Source organism: Mesoplodon bidens, assembly GCF_964165515.1.
Source record: "Mesoplodon bidens genome assembly, contig: HAP1_SCAFFOLD_61, whole genome shotgun sequence".
NCBI lineage: Eukaryota > Metazoa > Chordata > Mammalia > Artiodactyla > Ziphiidae > Mesoplodon > Mesoplodon bidens.
In genome coordinates this window covers 450,461-472,274 of record NW_027672412.1, presented here as the reverse complement: position 1 = coordinate 472,274, position 21,814 = coordinate 450,461, and the positions used below count along the sequence as shown (strand labels likewise).

The window sequence follows — 21,814 nt, the reverse complement described above, 5'->3', positions numbered from 1 at the left end:
TGCCCGTCCAAATGCCTAACAGCTACTCTCTCATTGATTCTCCCTCTTCTCTTCCATCCTCTGCCAAATTGGCAACCTGTGCGAAACAGGAGCTTAAAGGGCTGTCTCTCCAAGTTGGGAGATTGATAGTAAAGCAGTTGGAAAGTCAAACCGGAGCACCAGGAGAGGGAATATTCGTTGAGTTTTAGAAATCTTTTGTATTCACAGTGTTTCCATTCTCTAGGTTTCCCGTACATGTTATAACTGTATTAATATTCCCTTCAACCTGGAGAGTTGGGACCCATGGTATGGGGGCCATGCATTATTGCTTTAAAGTGTCTGCGTTTGTTCACCCAATCTCACCAATCCTCTCAGTCCCAAGTGTCCAGCCTTATGCCACATCCAGCTGTCATTGTAGATAGGGTCATTCCAGGTTTCATCAGAGAACCTGAAGGAATTGTAAAGAATTTCCCTGTTTTTTGGTTTTGTTTTTGAAATTCCTTTTTATATTGGTTTTGAGCTGATTCTCGCTGCCATGCTTATGCGAGTTTAGACACACTTGATTCCCTTACGGAGACATATCAATACATAGGTTTTAAGATTCTTTCTAGTCAGATCTATTCCTCTGCGGGAAATATGGGGTATTGAGTCCCTTTCACTGAGGAAGGTGTAGGTCTTGTGTATTCCAAAGTTGGTTTTAGAAACGGTACCCGTGCTTGTATCAAACTATGGATTTATGCATCACCCCACCTCTCCTTCCCCCTTAAGCAGGCATAACAGTGTTTTCTAAATGTGAGACTCTGTTCTCTTTCTTAACTCAGTTCATGTGTAGCATGTTTACAGGACCTTCATAAGTGATATCTTATGATAAGTTTCTTTTTTCTGTGTGACTTATTTCACTTAGAATCATCGTACATGTCTCTACTCACTTTGCTGCTCCTGGTCTTATGACATTGTTTTCATGGCTGAGGGATATTCCATCGTACATAAGTACCACAATTTTTTGAACCATTTTTATATTTCCTGGGATATTTAAGGTGTACCCAAGTTGAGGTTCTTTTAAGCAGTGCAGCCCTAAATTTGGGGGTTGCTCTTCCTTATTGATTTCCAGTTTCCCAAGGTCTATTCCCTAGACTGGAAGTGCCCTTGGCTCTGTAGCTCAGTTGTTTCCTTGTTTTAGGGTACAAAATGCACTCCTCCACTGAGGCAGTTGGCAATTTACATCCCACCCATCAGGATAAGAATGCTCACAGTTCTCCAGGGCCTGTCTTGCCTTTCAGTTTTTTACACATTTTGTGGATGTCCCCTTTGACCGGTGGGAAGTGATACTTCTTTGTAGTGCAGATTTGCATTGCCCACTTGCTTTCTTGGCCAAAATGGACGTAAGCGTTTTCTCCTGAATATATTCTGGAGAAAACGCATACGCCGTTTTAGGCCAAGTTCTTCATTGTCGAAGTTGTTCCCCTCTTCCTGTGCTTTAAAGGTGATTCCAACGTACATCTTGAAATCTGTTTCCTGCTATTCTGCCTCGCTTTCAAGTCCGCCTCGTTGCCTTCCCTCAACAGATTTTTGGACGATAGTTGTCCTTTATTACTCTGCGAGTTGTGAATTGCAGTGCCCCTGAGCTCCATTTTTCAACTCGTTTTTTGTGAGGTGTACGCGAGTCCAAAATTTTGGTTCAGGACCTATACTGGTTCCCGTTGGGTGGCTGAGACTTTGGTTAATTCTTCTACCTGCCGGGAAATTAGAGTGATATGTGCCCGTCCAAATGCCTAAGAGCTACTCTCTCATTGATTCTCCCTATTCTCTTCCATCCTCTGCCAAATTGGCAACCTGTACGAACCAGGAGCTTAAAGGGCTGTCTGTCCAAGTTGGGAGATTGATAGTAAAGCAGTTGGAAAGTCAAACCGGAGCACCAGGAGAGGGACTATTCGTTGAGTTTTAGAAACCATTTGTATTCACAGTGTGTCCTTTCTCTAGGTTTCCCGTACATGTTATAGCTGTAGTAATATTCCCTTCAACCTGGAGAGTTCGGACCCATGGAATGGGGGCCATGCTTTTTTGCTTTAAAGGGTCTGCATTTGCTCACCCAATCTCACCAATCCTCTCAGTCCCAAGTGTCCAGCCTTATGCCACATCCAGCTGTCATTGTAGATAGTGTCATTCCAGGTTTCATCAGAGACCCTGAAGGAATTGTAAAGAATTTCCCTGTTTTTTGGTTTTGTTTTTGAAATTCCTTTTTATAGAGGGTTTGAGCTGATTCTCGCTGCCATGTTTCTGCCAGTCTAGACACACTTGTTTCCCTTACGGAGACATATCAATACAGAGGTTTTAAGTTTCTTACTAGCCAGATCTATTCCTCTGCGGGAAATATGGGGTTTTGAGTCTCGTTCACTGAGGAAGGTGTAGGTCTTGTCTATTCCACAGTTGGTTTAAGAAACGGTACCCGTGCTTATATCAAATTCTGGTTTTATGCATCACCCCACCTCTCCTTCCCCCTTAAGCAGGGATAAGAGTGTTTTCTAAATGTGAGAATCTGTTCTCTTTCCTAACTCAGTTCATGTGTAGCCATGTTTACAGGATCTTCATAAGTGATATCTTATGATAAGTTTCTTTTTCTGTGTGACATATTTCACTTAGAATCATTGTACCTGAATCCACTCACATTGCTGCTCCTGGTCTTATGACATTGATTTCATGGCTGAGGGATATTCCATCGTACATAAGTACCACAATTTTTGGAACCATTTTTATATATCCTGGGATATTTAAGGTGTACCAAAGTTGAGGTTCTTGTAAGCAGTGCAGCCCTAAATTTGGGGGTGGCTCTGTCTTATTGATTTTCAGTTTTCCCAAGGTATATTCCCTAGACTGGAAGTGCCCTTGGCTCTGTAGCTCTGTTTTTTACTTGTTTTAGGGAACACAATGCACTCCTCCTGTGAGGCAGTGGGCAATTTACATCCCGCCCATCAGCATAACAATCCTCCCTCTTCTCCAGGGCCAGTCTTGCCTTTCTGGTTTTTACACATTTTGTGGATGTCCCTTTTGACCGGTGGGAAGTGATACATCTTTGTAGTGCAGATTTGCAGTGCCCCCTTGTTTGCTTGGCCAAAAAGGGCGTATCCGTTTTCTCCTGAATATATTCAGGAGAAATCACATACGCCCTTTTTGGCCAAGTGCGTCATTGTCGAAGTTGTGCCCCTCTTCCTGTGCATTAAAGGCGATTCCAACGTACCTCTTGAAATCTGTTTCCTGCTATTCTGCCTCGCTTTCAAGTCTGCCTCATTGTCTTCCCTCAACAGATTTTTGGATGATAGTTGTCCTTTATTACTCTGCCAGTTGGTGAATTGCTGTGCCCCTGAGCTCAATTTTTCAACTCGTTTTTTGTGAGCTGTACGCAAGTCCAAAATTTTGGTTCAGGACCTATACTGGTTCCCGGTGGGTGGCTGAGACTTTGGTTAATTCTTCTTCCTGCCGGGAAATTAGAGTGACATGTGCCCGTCCAAAGGCCAAACAGCTACTCTCTCACTGGTTCTCCCTCTTCCCTTCCATCCTCTGCCAAATAGGCAACCTGTGCAAACCAGGAGGTTAAAGGGGCTGTCTCTCCAAGTTGGGAGATTGATAGTAAAGCAGTTGGAAAGTCAAAGCGGAGCACCAGGAGAGGGACTACTCGTTGAGTTTTAGAAACCTTTTGTATTCACAGTGTGTCCATTCTCTAGGTTTCCCGTACATGTTATAGCTGTAGTAATATTCCCTACAACCTGGAGAGTTGGGACCCTTGGAATGGGGGCCATCCATTTTTGCTTTAAAGGGTCTGCATTTGCTCACCCAATCTCACCAATCCTCTCAGTCCCAAGTGTCCAGCCTTATGCCACATCCAGCTGTCATTGTAGATATGGTCATTCCAGGTTTCATCAGAGACCCTGCAGGAATTGTAAAGAATTTCCCCGTTTTTTGGTTTTGTTTTTGAAATTCCTTTTTATAGTTGGTTTGAGCTGATTCTCGCTGACATGTTTATGCCAGTCTAGAAACACTTGATTCCCTTACGGAGACATATCAATACATAGGTTTTAAGATTCTTACTAGTCAGATGTATTCCTCTGCGGGAAATATGGGGTTTTGAGTCCCTTTCACTGAGGAAGGTGTAGGTCTTGTCTATTCCAAAGTTGGTTTTAGAAACGGTACCCGTGCTTATATCAAACTCTGGTTTTATGCATCACCCCACCTCTCCTTCCCCCTTAAGGAGGCATAACAGTGTTTTCTAAATGTGAGACTCTGTTCTCATTCTTAACTCAGTTCATGTGTAGCCATGTTTACAGGTTCTTCATAAGTGATATCTTATGATAAGTTTCTTTTTTCTGTGTGACTTATTTCACTTTGAATCATCGTACCTGTATCCACTCACTTTGCTGCTCCTGGTCTTATGACATTGATTTCATGGCTGAGGGATACTCCATCGTACATAAGTACCACAATTTTTTGAACCATTTTTATATTTCCTGGGATATTTAAGGTGTACCCAAGGTGAGGTTCTTGTAAGCAGTGCAGCCGTAAATTTGGGGGTGGCTCTGTCTTATTGATTTCCATTTTTCCCAAGGTATATTCCCTGGACTGGAAGTGCCCTTGGCTCTGTAGCTCTGTTGTTTACTTGTTTTAGGGAACACAATGCACTCCTTCAGTGAGGCAGTTGGCAATTTACATCCCGCCCATCAGCATAACAAGGCTCCCTGTTCTCCAGGGCCTGTCTTGTCTTTCTGGTTTTTACACATTATGTGGATGTCCCTTTTGACCGGTGAGAAGTGATACTTCTTTGTAGTGCAGATTTGCAGTGCCCCCTTGTTTGCTTGGCCAAAAAGGGCGTATCCGTTTTCTCCTGAATATATTCAGGAGAAATCGCATACGCCCTTTTTGGCCAAGTGCGTCATTGTCGAAGTTGTGCCCCTCTTCCTGTGCTTTAAAGGCGATTCCAACGTACCTCTTGAAATCTGTTTCCTGCTATTCTGCCTCGCTTTCAAGTCCGCCTCGTTGCCTTCCCTCAACAGATTGTTGGACGATAGTTGTCCTTTATTACTCTGCCAGTTTGTGAATTGCTGTGTCCCTGAGCTCCATTTTTCAACTCGTTTTTTTGTGAGCTGTACGCAAGTCCAAAATTTTAGTTCAGGACATTTACTGGTTCCCGGTGGGTGGCGGAGACTTTGGTTAATTCTTCTTTCTGCCGGGAAATTAGAGTGACATGTGCCCGGCCAAATGCCAAACAGCTACTCTCTCACTGGTTCTCCCTCTTCCCTTCCATCCTCTGCCAAATTGGCAACCTGTGCAAACCAGGAGGTTAAAGGGTCTGTCTCTCCAAGTTGGGAGATTGATAGTAAAGCAGTTGGAAAGTCAAACCGGAGCACCAGGAGAGGGACTATACGTTGAGTTTTAGAAACCTTTTGTATTCACAGTGTGTCCATTCTCTAGGTTTCCCGTACATGTTATAGCTGTAGTAATATTCCCTTCAACCTGGAGAGTTGGGACCCATGGAATGGGGTCCATGCATTTTTGCTTTAAAGGGTATGCATTTGCTCACCCAATCTCACCAATCCTCTCAGTCCCAAGTGTCCAGCCTTATGCCACATCCAGCTGTCATTGTAGATAGGATCATTCCAGGTTTCATCAGAGACCCTGAAGGAATTGTAAAGAATTTCCCGGTTTTTTGGTTTTGTTTTTGAAATTCTTTTTTATAGTTTGTTTGAGCTGATTCTCGCTGCCATGTTTATGCCAGGCTAGACACACTTGATTCCCTTACGGAGACATATCAATACAGAGGTTTTAACTTTCTTACTAGTCAGATCTATTCCTCTGCGGGAAATATGGGGTTTTGATTCCCTTTCACTGAGGAAGGTGTAGGTCTTGTCTATTCCACAGTTGGTTTTAGAAACGGTATCCGTGCTTATATCAAACTCTGGTTTTATGCATCACCCCACCTCTCCTTCCCCCTTAAGCAGGCATAAGAGTGTTTTCTAATTGTGAGATCCTGTTCTCTTTCCTAACTCAGTTCATGTGTAGCCATGTTTACAGGATCTTCATTAGTGATATCTTATGATAAGTTTCTTTTTCTGTGTGACTTATTTCACTTAGAATCATCGTACCTGAATCCACTCACTTTGCTGCTCCTGGTCTTATGTCATTGATTTCATGGCTGAGGGATATTCCATCGTACATAAATACCACAGTTTTTTAAACCATTTTTATATTTCCTGGGATATTTAAGGTGTACCCAAGTTGAGGTTCTTGTAAGCAGTTCAGCCCTAAATATGGGGGTGGCTCTGTCTTATTGATTTTCAGTTTTCCCAAGGTATATTCCCTAGACTGGAAGTGCAATTGGCTCAGTAGCTCTGCTGTTTACTTGTTTTAGGGATCGCAATGCACTCCTCCAGTGAGGCAGTTGGCAATTTACATCCCGCCCATCAGCATAACAAGGCTCCCTTTTCTCCAGGGCCTGTCTTGCCTTTCTGGTTTTTACACATTTGTGGATATCCCATTTGACCGGTGGGAAGTGATACTTCTTTGTAGTGCAGATTTGCATTGCCCGCTTGCTTGCTAGGCCAAAAAGGGCGTATGCGTTTTCTCGTAAATATATTCAGGAGAAAACGCATACGCCCTTTTTGGCCTTGTGCGTCATTGTCGAAGTTGTGCCCCTCTTCCTGTGCTTTAAAGGCGATTCCAACGTACCTCTTGAAATCTGTTTCCTGCTATTCTGCCTCGCTTTCAAGTCTGCCTCATTGTCTTCCCTCAACAGATTTTTGGACGATAGTTGTCCTTTATTACTCTGCCTGTTTGTGAATTGCTGTGCCCCTGAGTTCAATTTTTCAACTCTTTTTTTGTGTGCTGTACGCAATTCCAAAATTTTGGTTCAGGACCTATACTGGTTCCCGGTGGGTGGCTGAGACTTTGGTTAATTCTTCTTCCTGCCGGGAAATTAGAGTGACATGTGCCCGTCCAAATGCCTAACAGCTACTCTCTCATTGGTTCTGCCTCTTCCCTTACATCCTCTGCAAAATTGGCAACCTGTGCGAACCAGGAGGTTAAAGGGGCTGTCTCTCCAATTTGGGAGATTGATAGTAAAGCAGTCGGAAAGTCAAACTGGAGCACCAGGAGAGGGACTATTCGTTGAGTTTTAGAAACCTTTTGTATTCACAGTGTGTCCATATTCTAGGTTTCCCGTACATGTTATAGCTGTAGTAATATTGCCTTCAACCTGGAGAGTTGGGACCCATGGAATGGGGGCCATGCATTTTTGCTTTAAAGGGTCTGCATTTGCTCACCCAATCTCACCAACCCTCTCAGTCCCAAGTGTCCAGCCTTATACCACATCCAGCTGTCATTGCAGATAGGGTCATTCCAGGTTTCATCGGAGACCCTGAAGGAATTGTAAAGAATTTCCCTGTTTTTTGGTTGTGTTTTTGAAATTCCTTTTTATAGTGGGTTTGAGCTGATTCTCGCTGCCATGTTTATGCCAGTCTAGACACACTTGATTCCCTTATGGAGACATATCAATACATAGGTTTTAAGATTCTTACTAGTCAGATCTATTCCTCTGCGGGAAATATGGGGTTTTGAGTCCCTTTCACTGAGGAAGGTTTAGGTCTAGTCTATTCCACAGTTGGTTTTAGAAATGGTACCTGTACTTATATGAAACTCTGGTTTTATGCATCACCCCACCTCTCCTTTCCCCTTAAGCAGGCAAAAGAGTGTTTTCTAAATGTGAGACTCTGTTCTCCTTCCTAACTCAGTTCAGGTGTAGCCATGTTTACAGGATCTTAATAAGTGATATCTTATGATATGTTTCTTTTTTGTGTGACTTTTTTCACTTAGAATCATCATACCTGAATCCACTCACTTTGATGCTCCTGGTCTTATGACATTGATTTCATGGCTGAGGGTTATTCCATCGTACATAAATACCACGGTTTTTTGAACCATTTTTATATTTCCTGGGATATTTAAGGTGTACCCAAGTTGAGGTTCTTGTAAGCAGTGCAGCCCTAAATTTGGGGGTGGCTCTGTCTTATTGATTTTCAGTTTTCCCATGGTATATTCCCTTGCCGGGAAGTGCCCTTGGCTCTGTAACTCTGTTGTTTACTTGTTTTAGGTAACACAATGCACTCCTCCATTGAGGCAGTGGGCAATTTACATCCCGCCCATCAGCATATCAAGGCTCCCTGTTCTCCAGGGACTGTCTTGCCTTTCTGGTTTTTACACATTTTGTGGATGTCCCTATTTACCGGTGGGAAGTGATACTTCTTTGTAGTGCAGATTTGCATTGCCCGCCTGCTTGCTCGGCCAAAAAGGGCGTATGTGTTTTCTCCTGAATATATTCAGGAGAAAACGCAAACGCCCTTTTTGGCCAAGTGAGTCATTGTCGAAGTTGTGCCCCTCTTCCTGTGCTTTAAAGGCGATTCCAATGTACCTCTTGAAATCTGTTTCCTGCTATTCTGCCTCGCTTTCAAGTGCGCCTCGTTGCCTTCCCTCAACAGATTTTTGGACGATAGTTGTCCTTTATTACTCTGCCAGTTTCTGAATTGCTGTGCCCCTTAGCTCCATTTTTCAACACGTTTTTTGTGAGCTGTACGCAAGTCCAAAATTTTGGTTCAGGACCTATACTGGTTCCCGATGGGTGTCTGAGACTTTGGTTAATTCTTCTTCCTGCCGGGAAATTAGAGTGACATGTGCCCGTCCAAATGCCTAACAGCTACTCTCTCATTGGTTCTCCCTCTTCCCTTCCATCCTCTGCCAAATTGGCAACCTGTGCGAACCAGGAGGTTAAAGGGACTGTCTCTCCAAGTTGGGAGATTGATAGTAAAGCAGTTGGAAAGTCAAACCGGAGCACCAGGAGAGGGACTCTTCGTTGAGTTTTAGAAACCTTTTGTATTCACAGTGTGTCCATTCTCTAGGTCTCCCATACATGTTATAGCTGTAGTAATATTCCCTTCAACCTGGAGAGTTGGGACCCATGGAATGGTGTCCATGCATTTTTGCTTTAAAGGCTCTGCCTTTGCTCACCCAATCTCACCAATCCTCTCAGTCCCAAGTGTCCAGCCTTATACCACATCCAGCTGTCATTGTAGATAGGGTCATTCCAGGTTTCATCAGACACCCTGAAAGAATTGTAAAGAATTTCCCTGTTTTTTGGTTTTGTTTTTTAAATTCCTTTTTATAGTGGGTTTGAGCTGATTCTCGCTGCCATGTTTATGCCAGTCTAGACACACTTGATTCCCTTACAGAGACATATCAATACAGAGGTTTTAAGTTTCTTACTAGTCAGATCTATTCCTGTGCGGGAAATATGGGGTTTTGAGTCCCTTTCACTGAGCAAGGTGTAGGTCTTGTCTATTCCAAAGTTGGTTTTAGAAATGGTACCTGTGCTTATGTCAAACTCTGGTTTTATGCATCACCCCACCTCTCCTTCCCCCTTAAGCAGGCATAAGAGTGTTTACTAAATGTGAGACTCTGTTCTCTTTCCTAACTCAGTTCATGTGTAGCCATGTTTACAGGATATTCATAAGTGATATCTTTTGATAAGTTTCTTTTTCTGTGTGACTTATTTTACTTAGAATCAACGTACCTGAATCCACTCACTTTGCTGCTCCTGGTCTTATGACATTGATTTCATGGCTGAGGGATATTCCATCGTACATAAGTACTACAATTTTTTGCACCATTTTTATATTTCCTGGGATATTTAAGGTGTACACAAGGTGAGGTTCTTAAAAGCAGTGCAGCCCTAAATTTGGTGGTGGCTCTGTCTTATTGATTTTCAGTTTTCCCAGGTATATTCCGTAGACTGGAAGTGCCCTTGGCTCTATAGCTCTGTTGTTTACTTGTTTTAGGGAACGCAATGCACTCCTCCTGTGAGGCAGTTGGCAATTTACATCCCGCCCATCAGCATAACAAGGCTCCCTGTTCTCCAGGGCCTGTCTTGCTTTTCTGGTTTTTACACATTTGTGGATGTCCCTTTTGACCGGTGGGAAGTGATATTTCTTTGTAATGCAAATTTGCATTGCCCGCTTGCTTGCTTGGCCAAAAAGGGAGTATGCGTTTTCTCCTGAAAATATATTCAGGAGAAAACGCATACGCCCTTTTGGCCAAGTGCGTCTTTGTCGAAGTTGTGCCCCTCTTCCTGTGCTTTAAAGGCGATTCCAACGTACCTCTTGAAATCTGTTTCCTGGAATTCTGCCTCGCTTTCATGTCCGCCTCGTTGCCTTCCCTCAACAGATTTTTGGACGATAGATGTCCTTTATTACTCTGCCTGTTTGTGAATTGCTGTGACCCTGAGCTCAATTTTTCAACTCGTTTTTTTGTGAGCTGTACGCAAGTCCAAAATTTTGGTTCAGGACCTTTACTGGTTCCCGGTGGGTGGCGGAGACTTTGGTTAATTCTTCTTCCTGCCGGGAAATTAGAGTGACATGTGCCTGTCCAAATGCCAAACAGCTACTCTCTCACTGGTTCTCCCTCTTCCCTTCCATCCTCTGCCAAATTGGCAACCGGTGCAAACCAGGAGGTTAAAGGGGCTGTCTCTCCAAGTTGGGAGATTGATAATAAAGCAGTTGGAAAGTCAAACCGGAGCACCAGGAGAGGGACTATTCCTTGAGTTTTAGAAACCTTTTGTATTTACAGTTTGTCCATTCTCTAGGTTTCCCGTACAAGTTATAGCTGTAGTAATATTCCCCTCAACCTGGAGAGTTGGGACCCTTGGAATGGGGGCCATCCATTTTTGCTTTAAAGGGTCTGCATTTGCTCACCCAATCTCACCAATCCTCTCAGTCCCAAGTGTTCAGCCTTATGCCACATCCAGCTGTCATTGTAGATAGGGTCATTCCAGGTTTCATCAGAGTCCCTGAAGGAATTGTAAAGAATTTCCCGGTTTTTTGCTTTTGTTTTTGAAATTCCTTTTTATAGTGGGTTTGAGCTGATTCTCGCTGCCATGTTTATGGCAGTCTAGACACACTTGATTCCCTTACGGAGACATATCAATACATAGGTTTTAAGATTCTTTCTAGTCAGATCTATTCCTCTGCGGGAAATATGGGGTTTTGAGTCCCTTTCACTGAGGAAGGTGTAGGTCTTGTGTATTCCAAAGTTGGTTTTAGAAACGGTACCCGTGCTTATATCAAACTCTGGTTTTATGCATCACCCCACCTCTCCTTCCCCCTTAAGGAGGCATAACAGTGTTTTCTAAATGTGAGACTCTGTTCTCTTTCTTAACTCAGTTCATGTGTAGCCATGTTTACAGGATCTTCATAAGTGATATCTTATGATAAGTTTCTTTTTTCTGTGTGACTTATTTCACTTAGAATCATCGTACCTGAATCCACTCACTTTGCTGCTCCTGGTCTTATGACACTGATTTCATGGATGCGGGATATTCCATCGTACATAAGTACCACAAATTTTTGAACCATTTTTATATTTCCTGGGATATTTAAGGTGTACCCAAGTTGAGGTTCTTTTAAGCAGTGCAGCCCTAAATTTGGGGGTGGCTCTTCCTTATTGATTTCCAGTTTCCCAAGGTATACTCCCTAGACTGGAAGTGCCCTTGGCTCTGTAGCTCAGTTGTTTACTTGTTTTAGGGAACACAATGCACTCCTCCAGTGAGGCAGTTGGCAATTTACATCCCTCCCATCAGCATAACAAGGCTCCCTCTTCTCCAGGGCCAGTCTTGCCTTTCTGGTTTTTACACATTTGTGGATGTCCCTTTTGACCGGTGGGAAGTGATACTACTTTGTAGTGCAGATTTGCATTGCCCGCTTGCTTGCTTGGCCAAAAAGGGGGTATGTGTTTTCTCCTGAATATATTCAGGAGAAAACGCATACGCCCTTTTGGCCAAGTGTGACATTGTCGAAGTTGTGCCCCTCTTACTGTGCTTTAAAGGCGATTCCAACGTACCTCTTGAAATCTGTTTCATGGTATTCTGCCTCTCTTTCAAGTCCGCCTCGTTGCTTTCCCTCAACTGATTTTTGGACGATAGTTGTCCTTTATTACTCTGCCAGTTGGTGAATTGCTAAGCCCCTGAGCTCAATTTTTCAACTCGTTTTTTGTGAGCTGTACGCAAGTCCAAAATTTTGGTTCAGGACCTATACTGGTTCCCGGTGGGTGGCTGAGACTTTGGTTAATTCTTCTTCCGCCGGGAAATTAGAGTGACATGTGCCCGTCCAAATGCCTAACAGCTACTCTCCCATTGGTTCTCCCTCTTCCCTTCCATCCTCTGCAAAATTGTCAAACTGTGCGAACCAGGAGCTTAATGGGGCTGTCTCTCCAATTTGTGAGATTGATAGTAAAGCAGTTGGAAAGTCAAACCGGAGCACTAGGAGAGGGACTATTCGTTTTTTTTAGAAACCTTTTATATTCCAAGTGTGTCCATTCTCTAGTTTTCCCATACATGTTATATTTGTAGTAATATTCCCTTCAACCTGGAGAGTTGGGACCCATGTAATGGAGGCCATGCATTTTTGCTTTAAAGGGTCTGCCTTTGCTCACCCTATCTCACCAATCTTCTGAGTCCCAAGTGTCCAGCCTTATACCACAGCCAGCTGTCATTGTAGATAGGGTCATTCCAGGTTTCATCAGAGACCCTGAAATAAATGTAAAGAATTTCCCTGTTTTTTGGTTTTGTTTTTGAAATTCCTTTTTATAGTTGGTTTGAGCTGATTCTCGCTGTCATGTTTATGCAAGTCTAGACACACTTGATTCCCTTACAGAGACATATCAATACATAGGTTTTAATATTCTTACTAGTCAGATCTATTCCTCTGCGGGAAATATGGGGTTTTGAGTCCCTTTCAGTGAGGAAGGTTTAGGTCTAGTCTATTCCACAGTTGCTTTTAGAAATGGTACCTGTGCTTATGTGAAACTCTGGTTTTATGCATCACCCCACCTCTCCTTCCCCCTTAAGCAGGCATAAGAGTGTTTTCTAAATGTGAGACTCTGTTCTCTTTCCTAACTCAGTTCATGTGTAGCCATGTTTACAGGATCTTCATAAGTGATATCTTATGATAAGTTTCTTTTTCTGTGTGACTTATTTTACTTAGAATCAACGTACATGAATCCACTCACTTTGCTGCTCCTGGTCTTATGACATTGATTTCTTGACTGAGGGATATTCCATCGTACATAAATACCACAGTTTTTGGAACCATTTTTATATTTCTTGGGATATTTAAGGTGTACCCAAGTTGAGGTTCTTGTAAGCAGTGCAGCCCTAAATTTGGGGGTGGCTCTGTCTTATTGATTTTCAGTTTTCCCAGGAATATTCCGTAGACTGGAAGTGCCCTTCGCTCTATAGCTCTGTTGTTTACTTGTTTTAGGGAACGCAATGCACTCCTCCAGTGAGGCAGTTGGCAATTTACATCCCGCCCATCAGCATAACAAGGCTCCATGTTCTCCAGGGCCTGTCTTGCTTTTCTGGTTTTTACACATTTGTGGATGTCCCTTTTGACCGGTGGGAAGTGATACTTCTTTGTAGTGCAGATTTGCATTGCCCGCTTGCTTGCTTGGCCAAAAAGGGCGTATGCGTTTTCTCCTGAAAATATTTTCAGGAGAAAACGCATACGCCCTTTTGGCCAAGTGCGTCATTGTCGAAGTTGTGCCCCTCTTCCTGTGCTTTAAAGGCGATTCCAACGTACCTCTTGAAATCTGTTTCCTGGTATTCTGCCTCGCTTTCAAGTCCGCCTCGTTGCCTTCCCTCAACAGATTTTTGGACGATAGTTGTCCTTTATTACTCTGCCAGTTTGTGAATTGCTGTGCCCCTGAGTTCAATTTTTCAACTCTTTTTTTGTGAGCTGTACGCAATTCCAAAATTTTGGTTCAGGACGTATACTGGTTCCCGGTGGGTGGCTGAGAGTTTGGTTAATTCTTCTTCCTGCCGGGAAATTAGAGTGACCTGTGCCCGTTCAAATGCCTAACAGGTACTCTCTCATTGGTTCTGCCTCTTCCCTTACATCCTCTGGAAAATTGGCATCCTGTGCGAACCAGGAGGTTATAAGGGCTGTCTCTCCAATTTGGGAGATTGATAGTAAAGCAGTTGGAAAGTCAAACCGGAGCACCAGGAGAGGGACTATTCTTTGAGTTTTAGAAACATTTTGTATTCACAGTGTGTCCATATTCTAGGTTTCCCATACATGTTATAGCTGTAGTAATATTGCCTTCAACCTAGAGTTGGGACCCATGGAATGGGGGCCATGCATTTTTCCTTTAAAGGGTCTGCATTTCCTCACCCAATCTCACCAACCCTCTCAGTCCCCAGTGTCCAGCCTTATACCACATCCAGCTGTCATTGCAGATAGGGTCATTCCAGGTTTCATCAGAGACCCTGAAAGAAATGTAAAGAATTTCCCTGTTTTTTCGGTTTTGTTTTTGAAATTCCTTTTTATAGGGGGTTTGAGCTGATTCTCGCTGTCATGTTTATGCCAGTCTAGACACTCTTGATTCCGTTACAGAGACATATCAATACATAGGTTTTAAGATTCTTACTAGTCAGATCTATTCCTCTGCGGGAAATATGGGGTTTTGAGTCCCTTTCACTGAGGAAGGTTTAGGTCTAGTCTATTCCACAGTTGGTTTTAGAAATGGTACCTGTACTTATATCAAACTCTGGTTTTATGCATCACCCCACCTCTCCTTTCCCCTTAAGCAGGCATAAGAGTGTTTTCTAAATGTGAGACTCTGTTCTCTTTCCTAACTCAGTTCATGTGTAGCCATGTTTACAGGATCTTCATAAGTGATATCTTATGATATGTTTCTTTTTTCTGTGTGACTTATTTCACTTAGAATCATCGTACCTGAATCCACTCACTTTGATGCTCCTGGTCTTATGACATTGATTTCATGGCTGAGGGTTATTTCATCGTACATAAATACCACAGTTTTTTGAACCATATTTATATTTCCTGGGATATTTAAGGTGTACCCAAGTTGAGGTTCTTGTAAGCAGTGCAGCCCTAAATTTGGGGGTGGCTCTGTCTTATTGATTTTCAGTTTTCCCAAGGTATATTCCCTAGACTGGAAGTGCCCTTGGCTCTGTAGCTCTGTTGTTTACTTGTTTTAGGGAATGCAATGCACTCCTCCAGTGAGGCAGTTGGCAATTTACATCCCGCCCATCAGCATAACAAGGCTCCCTTTTCTCCAGGGCCTGTCTTGCCTTTCTGGTTTTTACACATTTGTGGATATCCCTTTTGACTGGTGGGAAGTGATACTTCTTTGTAGTGCAGATTTGCATTGCCCGCTTGCTTGCTTGGCCAAAAAGGTCGTATGCGTTTTCTCCTGAATATATTCAGGAGAAAACGCTAATGCCCTTTTTGGCCAAGTGCGTCATTGTCGAAGTTGTGCCCCTCTTCCTGTGCTTTAAAGGCGATTCCAACGTACCTCTTGAAATCTGTTTCCTGCTATTCTGCCTCGATTTCAAGTCCGTCTCGTTGCCTTCCCTCAACGGATTTTTGGACGATAGATGTCCTTTATTACTCTGCCAGTTTGTGAATTGCTGTGCCCCTGAGGTCAATTTTTCAACTCGTTTTTTGTGAGCCGTACGCAAGTCCAAAATTTTTGTTCAGGACCTATACTGGTTCCCGGTGGGTGGCTTAGCCTTTGGTTAATTCTTCTTCCTGCAGGGAAATTAGAGTGACATATGCCCGTCCAAATGCCTAACAGCTACTCTCTCATTGGTTCTCCCTCTTCCCTTCCATCCTCTGCAAAATTGGCAACGTGTGCGAACCAGGAGCTTAAAGGGGCTGTCTCTCCAATTTGGGAGATTGATAGTAAAGCAGTTGGAAAGTCAAACCCGAGCACAAGGAGAGGGACTATTCGTTGAGTTTTAGAAACCTTTTGTATTCACAGTGTGTCCATTCTCTAGGTTTCCCATACATGTTATAGCTGTAGTTATATTCCCTTCAACCTGGAGAGTTGGGACCCATGGAATGGGGGCCATGCATTTTTGCTTTAAAGGCTCTGCATTTGCTCACCCAATCTCACCAATCCTCTCAGTCCCAAGTGTCCAGATTTATACCACATCCAGCTGTCATTGTAGATAGGGTCATTCCAGGTTTCATCAGAGACCCTGAAGGAATTGTAAAGAATTTCCCTGTTTTTTGGTTTTGTTTTTGAAATTCCTTTTTATAGTGGGTTTGAGCTGATTCTCGCTGCCATGTTTATGTCAGTCTAGACACACTTGATTCCCTTACAGTGACATATCAATACAGAGGTTTTAAGTTTCTTACTAGTCAGATCTATTCCTCTGCGGGAAATATGGGGTTTTGATTCCCTTTCACTGAGGAAGGTGTAGGTCTCGTCAATTCCACAGTTGGTTTTAGAAACGGTACCTGTGCTTATATCAAACTCTGGTTTTATGCATCACCCCACCTCTCCTTCCCCCTTAAGCAGGCATAAGAGTGTTTCCTAAAGGTGAGACTCTGTTCTCTTTCCTAACTCAGTTCATGTGCAGCCATGTTTACAGGATCTTCATAAGTGATATCTTATGATAAGTTTGTTTTTCTGTGTGACTTATTTCACTTAGAATCAACGTACATGAATCCACTCACTTTGCTGCTCCTTGTCTTATGACATTGATTTCATGGCTGAGGGATATTCCATCGTACATAAGTACTACAATTTTTTGAACCATTTTTATATTTCCTGGGATATTTAAGGTGTACATAAGTTGAGGTTCTTATAAGCAGTGCACCCCTAAATTTGGGGGTGGCTGTGTCTTATTGATTTTCAGTTTTCCCAAGGTATATTCCCTAGACTGGAAGTGCCCTTGGCTCTGTAGCTCTGTTGTTTACTTGTTTTAGGGAAAGCAATGCACTCATCCAGTGAGGCAGTTGGCAATTTACATCCCGCCCATCAGCATAACAAGGCTCCCTGTTCTCCAGGGCCTGTCTTGCCTTTCTGGTTTTTACACATTTGTGGATGTCCCTTTGGACCGGTGGGAAGTGATACTTCTTTGAAGTGCAGATTTGCATTGCCCGCTTGCTTGCTTGGCCAAAAAGGGGGTATGCGTTTTCTCCTGAATATATTCAGGAGAAAACGCATATGCCCTTTTGGCCAAGTGCATCATTGTCGAACTTGTGCCCCTCTTCCTGTGCTTTAAAGGCGATTCCATCGTACCTCTTGAAATCTGTTTCCTGGTATTCTGCCTCGCTTTCAAGTCCGCCTCGTTGCCTTCCATCAACCGATTTTTTGAGGATAGTTGTCCTTTATTACTCTGCCAGTTTGTGAATTGCTGTGCCCCTGAGTTCAATTTTTCAACTCGTTTTTTGTGAGCTGCACGCAAGTCCAAAATTTTGGTTCATTAACTATACTGGTTCCCGGTGGGTGGCTGAGACTTTGGTTAATTCTTCTTCCTGCCGGGAAATTAGAGTGATATGTGCCCGTCCAAATGCCTAACAGCTACTCTCTCATTGGTTCTGCCTCTTCCCTTCCATCCTCTGCAAAATTGGCAACCTGTGCGATCCATGAGGTTAAAGGGGCTGTCTCTCAAATTTGGGAGATTGATAGTAAAGCAGTTGGAAAGTCACACCGGAGCGCCAGGAGACGGACTACTCGTTGAGTTTTAGAAACCTTTTGTATTCTCAGTGTGTCCATTCTCTAGGTTTCCCATACATGTTATAGCTGTAGTAATATTCCCTTCAACCTGGAGAGTTGGGACCCATGGAATGGGGGCCATGCATTTTTGCTTTAAAGGGTCTGCATTTGCTCACCCAATCTCACCAATCCTCTCAGTCCCAAGTGTCCAGCCTTATACCACATCCAGCTGTCATTGTAGATAGGGTCATTCCAGGTTTCATCAGAGACATTGAAAGAAATGTAAAGAATTTCCCTGTTTTTTGGGTTTTGTTTTTGAAATTCCTTTTTATAGTGGGTTTGAGCTGATTCTCGCTGTCATGTTTATGCCAGTCTAGACACACTTGATTCCCTTACAGAGACATATCAATACATAGGTTTGAAGATTCTTACTAGTCAGATCTATTCCTCTGCGGGAAATATGGGGTTTTGAGTCTCGTTCACTGAGGAAGGTGTAGCTCTTCTCTCTTCCACAGTTGGTTTTAGAAATGGTACCTATACTTATATCAAACTCTGGTTTTATGCATCACCCCACCTCTCCTTTCCCCATAAGCAGGCATAAGAGTGTTTTCTAAAGGTGAGACTCTGTTCTCTTTCCTAACTCAGTTCATGTGTAGCCATGTTTACAGGATCGTCATACGTGATATCTTATGATAAGTTTCTTTTTCTGTGTGACTTATTTCACTTAGAATCATTGTACCTGAATTCACTCACTTTGCTTCTCCTGGTCTTATGACATTGATTTCATGGCTGAGGGATATTCCATCGTACATAAATACCACAGTATTTTGAAGCATTTTTATATTTCCTGGGATATTTAAGGTGTACCGAAGTTGAGGTTCTTGTAAACAGTGCAGCCCTAAATATGGGGGTGGCTCTGTCTTATTGATTTTCAGTTTTTCCAAGGTATATTCCCTAGACTGGAAGTGCACTTGTCTCAGTCACTCTGTTGTTTACTTGTTTTAGGGAACACAATGCACTCCTCCAGTGAGGCAGTTGGCAATTTACATCCCGCCCATCAGCATAACAAGGCTCCCTGTTCTCCATGGCCTGTCTTGCCTTTCTGGGTTTTACACCTTTGAGGATGTCCCTTTTGACCGGTGGGAAGTGATACTTCTTTGTAGTGCAGGTTTGCATTGTCCGCTTGCCTGCTTGGCCAAAAAGGGCGTATGCGTTTTCTCCTGAATATATTCAGGAGAAAACGCATACGCCCTTTTTGGCCAACTGCGTCATTGTCGATGTTGTACCCCTCTTCCTGTGCTTTAAAGGAGATTCCAACATACCTCTTGGAATCTGTTTCCTGCTATTCTGCCTCGCTTTCAAGTCCGACTCATTGCCTGCCCTCAACAGATTTTTGGTCGATAGTTGTCCTTTATTACGCTGCCCGTTTGTGAATTGCTGTGCCCCTGAGCTCCATTTTTCAACTCGTTTTTTGTGAGCTGTACGCAAGTCCAAAATTTTGGTTCAGGACCTATACTGGTTCCCGCTGGGGGGCTGAGACTCTGGTTAATTCTTCTTCCTGCCGAGAAATTAGAGTGACATATGCCCGTCCAAATCCCTAACAGCTACTCTCTCATTGTTTCTCCCTCTTCCCTTCCATCCTGTGCAAAATTGGCAACCTGTGCGAACCAGGAGCTTAAAGGGGCTGTCTCTCCAATTTGGGAGATTGATAGTAAAGCAGTTGGAAAGTCAAACCGGAGCACCAGGAGAGGGACAATTCGTTGAGTTTTAGAAACCTTTTGTCTTCACAGTGTGTCCATTCTCTAGGTTTCCCATACATGTTATAGCTGTAGTAATATTCCCTTCAACCTGGAGAGTTGGGACCCATGGAATGGGGGCCATGCATTTTTCCTTTAAAGGCTCTGCATTTGCTCACCCAATCTCACCAATCCTCTCAGTACCAAGTGTCCAGCCTTATACCACATCCAGCTGTCATTGGAGATAGGGTCATTCCAGGTTTCATCAGACACCCTGAAGGAATTGTAAAGAATTTCCCTGTTTTTTGGTATTGTTTTTGAAATTCCTTTTTACAGTGGGTTTGAGCTGATTCTCGCTGCCATGTTTATGCCAGTCTAGACACACTTGATTCCCTTATAGAGACATATCAATACAGAGGTTTTAAGTTTCTTACTAGTCAGATCTATTCCTCTTCGGGAAATATGGGGTTTTGATTCCCTTTCACTGAGGAAGGTGTAGGTCTTGTCTACTCCAAAGTTGGTTTTAGAAATGGTACCTGTGCTTATGTCAAACTCTAGTTTTATGCATCACCCCACCTCTCCTTCCCCCTTAAGCAGGCATAAGAGTGTTTACTAAATGTGAGACTCTGTTCTCTTTCCTAACTCAGTTTATGTGTTGCCATGTTTACAGGATCTTCATAAGTGATATCTTATGATAAGTTTGTTTATCTGTGTGGCTTATTTCACTTAGAAACATCGTACATGAATCCACTCACTTTGCTGCTCCTGGTCTTATGACATTGATTTCATAGCTGAGGGATATTCCATCGTACATAAATACTACAGTTTTTGGAACCATTTTTATATTTCCTGGGATATTTAAGGTGTACCCAAGTTGAGGTTCTTGTAAGCAGTGCAGCCCTAAATTTGGGGGTGGCTCTGTCTTATTGATTTTCAGTTTTCCCAAGGTATATTCCCTAGACTGGAAGTGCCCTTGGCTCTGTTGCTCTGTTCTTTTCTTGTTTTAGGGAACACAATGCAGTCCTCCAGTTAGGCAGTTGGCAATTTACATCCCGCCCATCAGCATAACAAGGCTCCCTGTTCTCCAGGGCCTGTCTTGCCTTTGTGGTTTTTACATATTTGTGCATGTCCCTTTTGACCGGTGGGAAGTGATACTTCTTTGTAGTGCAGATTTGCATTGCCCTCTTGCTTGCTTGGCCAAAATGGTGGTATGCGTTTTCTCCTGAATATATTCAGGAGAAAACGCATACGCCCTTTTGGCCAAGTGCGTCATTTTCGAAGTTGTTCCTCTCTTCCTGTGCTTTAAAGGCGATTCCAACGTACCTCTTGAAATCTGTTTCCTGGTATTCTGCCTCGCTTTCAAGTCCGCCTCGTTACCTTCCCTCAACAGATTTTTGGACGATAGTTGTCCTTTATTAATCTGCCAGTTGGTGAATTGCTGTGCCCCTGAGCTCAATTTTTCAACTCGTTTTTTGTGAGCTGTACGCAAGTCCAAAATTTTGGTTCAGGACCTATACTGGTTCCCGGTGGGTGGCTGAGACTTTGGTTAATTCTTCTTTCTGCCGGGAAATTAGAGTGATATGTGCCCGTCCAAATGCCTAACAGCTACTCTCTCATTGGTTCTCCCTCTTCCCTTCCATTCTCTGCAAAATTGGCAACCTGTGCGAACCAGGAGGTTAAAGGGGCTGTCTCTCCAATTTGGAAGATTGATGGTAAAGCAGTTGGAAAGTCAAACCGGAGCAACAGGAGAGGGACTATTCGTTGAGTTTTAGAAACCTTTTGTATTAACAATGTGTCCATTCTCTAGGTTTCCCATACATGTTATAGCTGTAGTAATATTCCCTTCAACCTGGAGAGTTGGGACCCATGGAATGGGGGCCATGCATTTTTGCTTTAAAGGGTCTGCATTTGCGCACCCAATCTCACCAATCTTCTCAGTCCCAAGTGTCCAGCCTTATACCACATCCAGCTGTCATTGTAGATAGGGTCATTCCAGGTTTCATCAGAGACCCTGAAGGAAATGTAAAGAATTTCCCTGTTTTTTGGTTTTGTTTATGAAATTCCTTTTTATAGTGTGTTTGAGCTGATTCTCGCTGTCATGTTTATGCCACTCTAGACACACTTGATTCCCTTACAGAGACATATCAATACATAGGTTTTAAGATTCTTACTAGTCAGATCTATTCCTCTCTGGAAATATGGGGTTTTGAGTCCCTTTCACTGAGGAAGGTGTAGGTCTAGTCTATTCCACAGTTGGTTTTAGAAATGGTACCTGTACTTATATCAAACTCTGGTTTTATGCATCACCCCACCTCTCCTTTCCCCTTAAGAAGGCATAACAGTGTTTTCTAAATGTGAGACTCTGTTCTCTTTCCTAAGTCAGTTCACGTGTAGCCATGTTTACAAGATCTTCATAAGTGATATCTTATGATAAGTTTCTTTTTCTGTGTGACTTATTTCACTTAGAATCATCGTACCTGAATCCACTCACTTTGCTGCTCCTGGGCTTATGACATTGATTTCATGGCTGAGGGATATTCCAT

General features: G+C 43.1%; 1 long non-coding RNA gene across 1 annotated transcript in view; it reads right to left on the bottom strand.

Moving 5' to 3' along the window:
• Positions 1-18,000, bottom strand: part of LOC308610240 — a 704,474-nt gene extending 686,474 nt beyond the window's left edge. Inside the window, exon 1 of the long non-coding RNA XR_014014462.1 lies at positions 17,919-18,000. This is a non-coding gene — a long non-coding RNA (uncharacterized lncRNA). The remainder of the gene's footprint in view (positions 1-17,918) is intronic.
• Between the last annotated feature and the right edge of the window lie 3,814 nt (positions 18,001-21,814).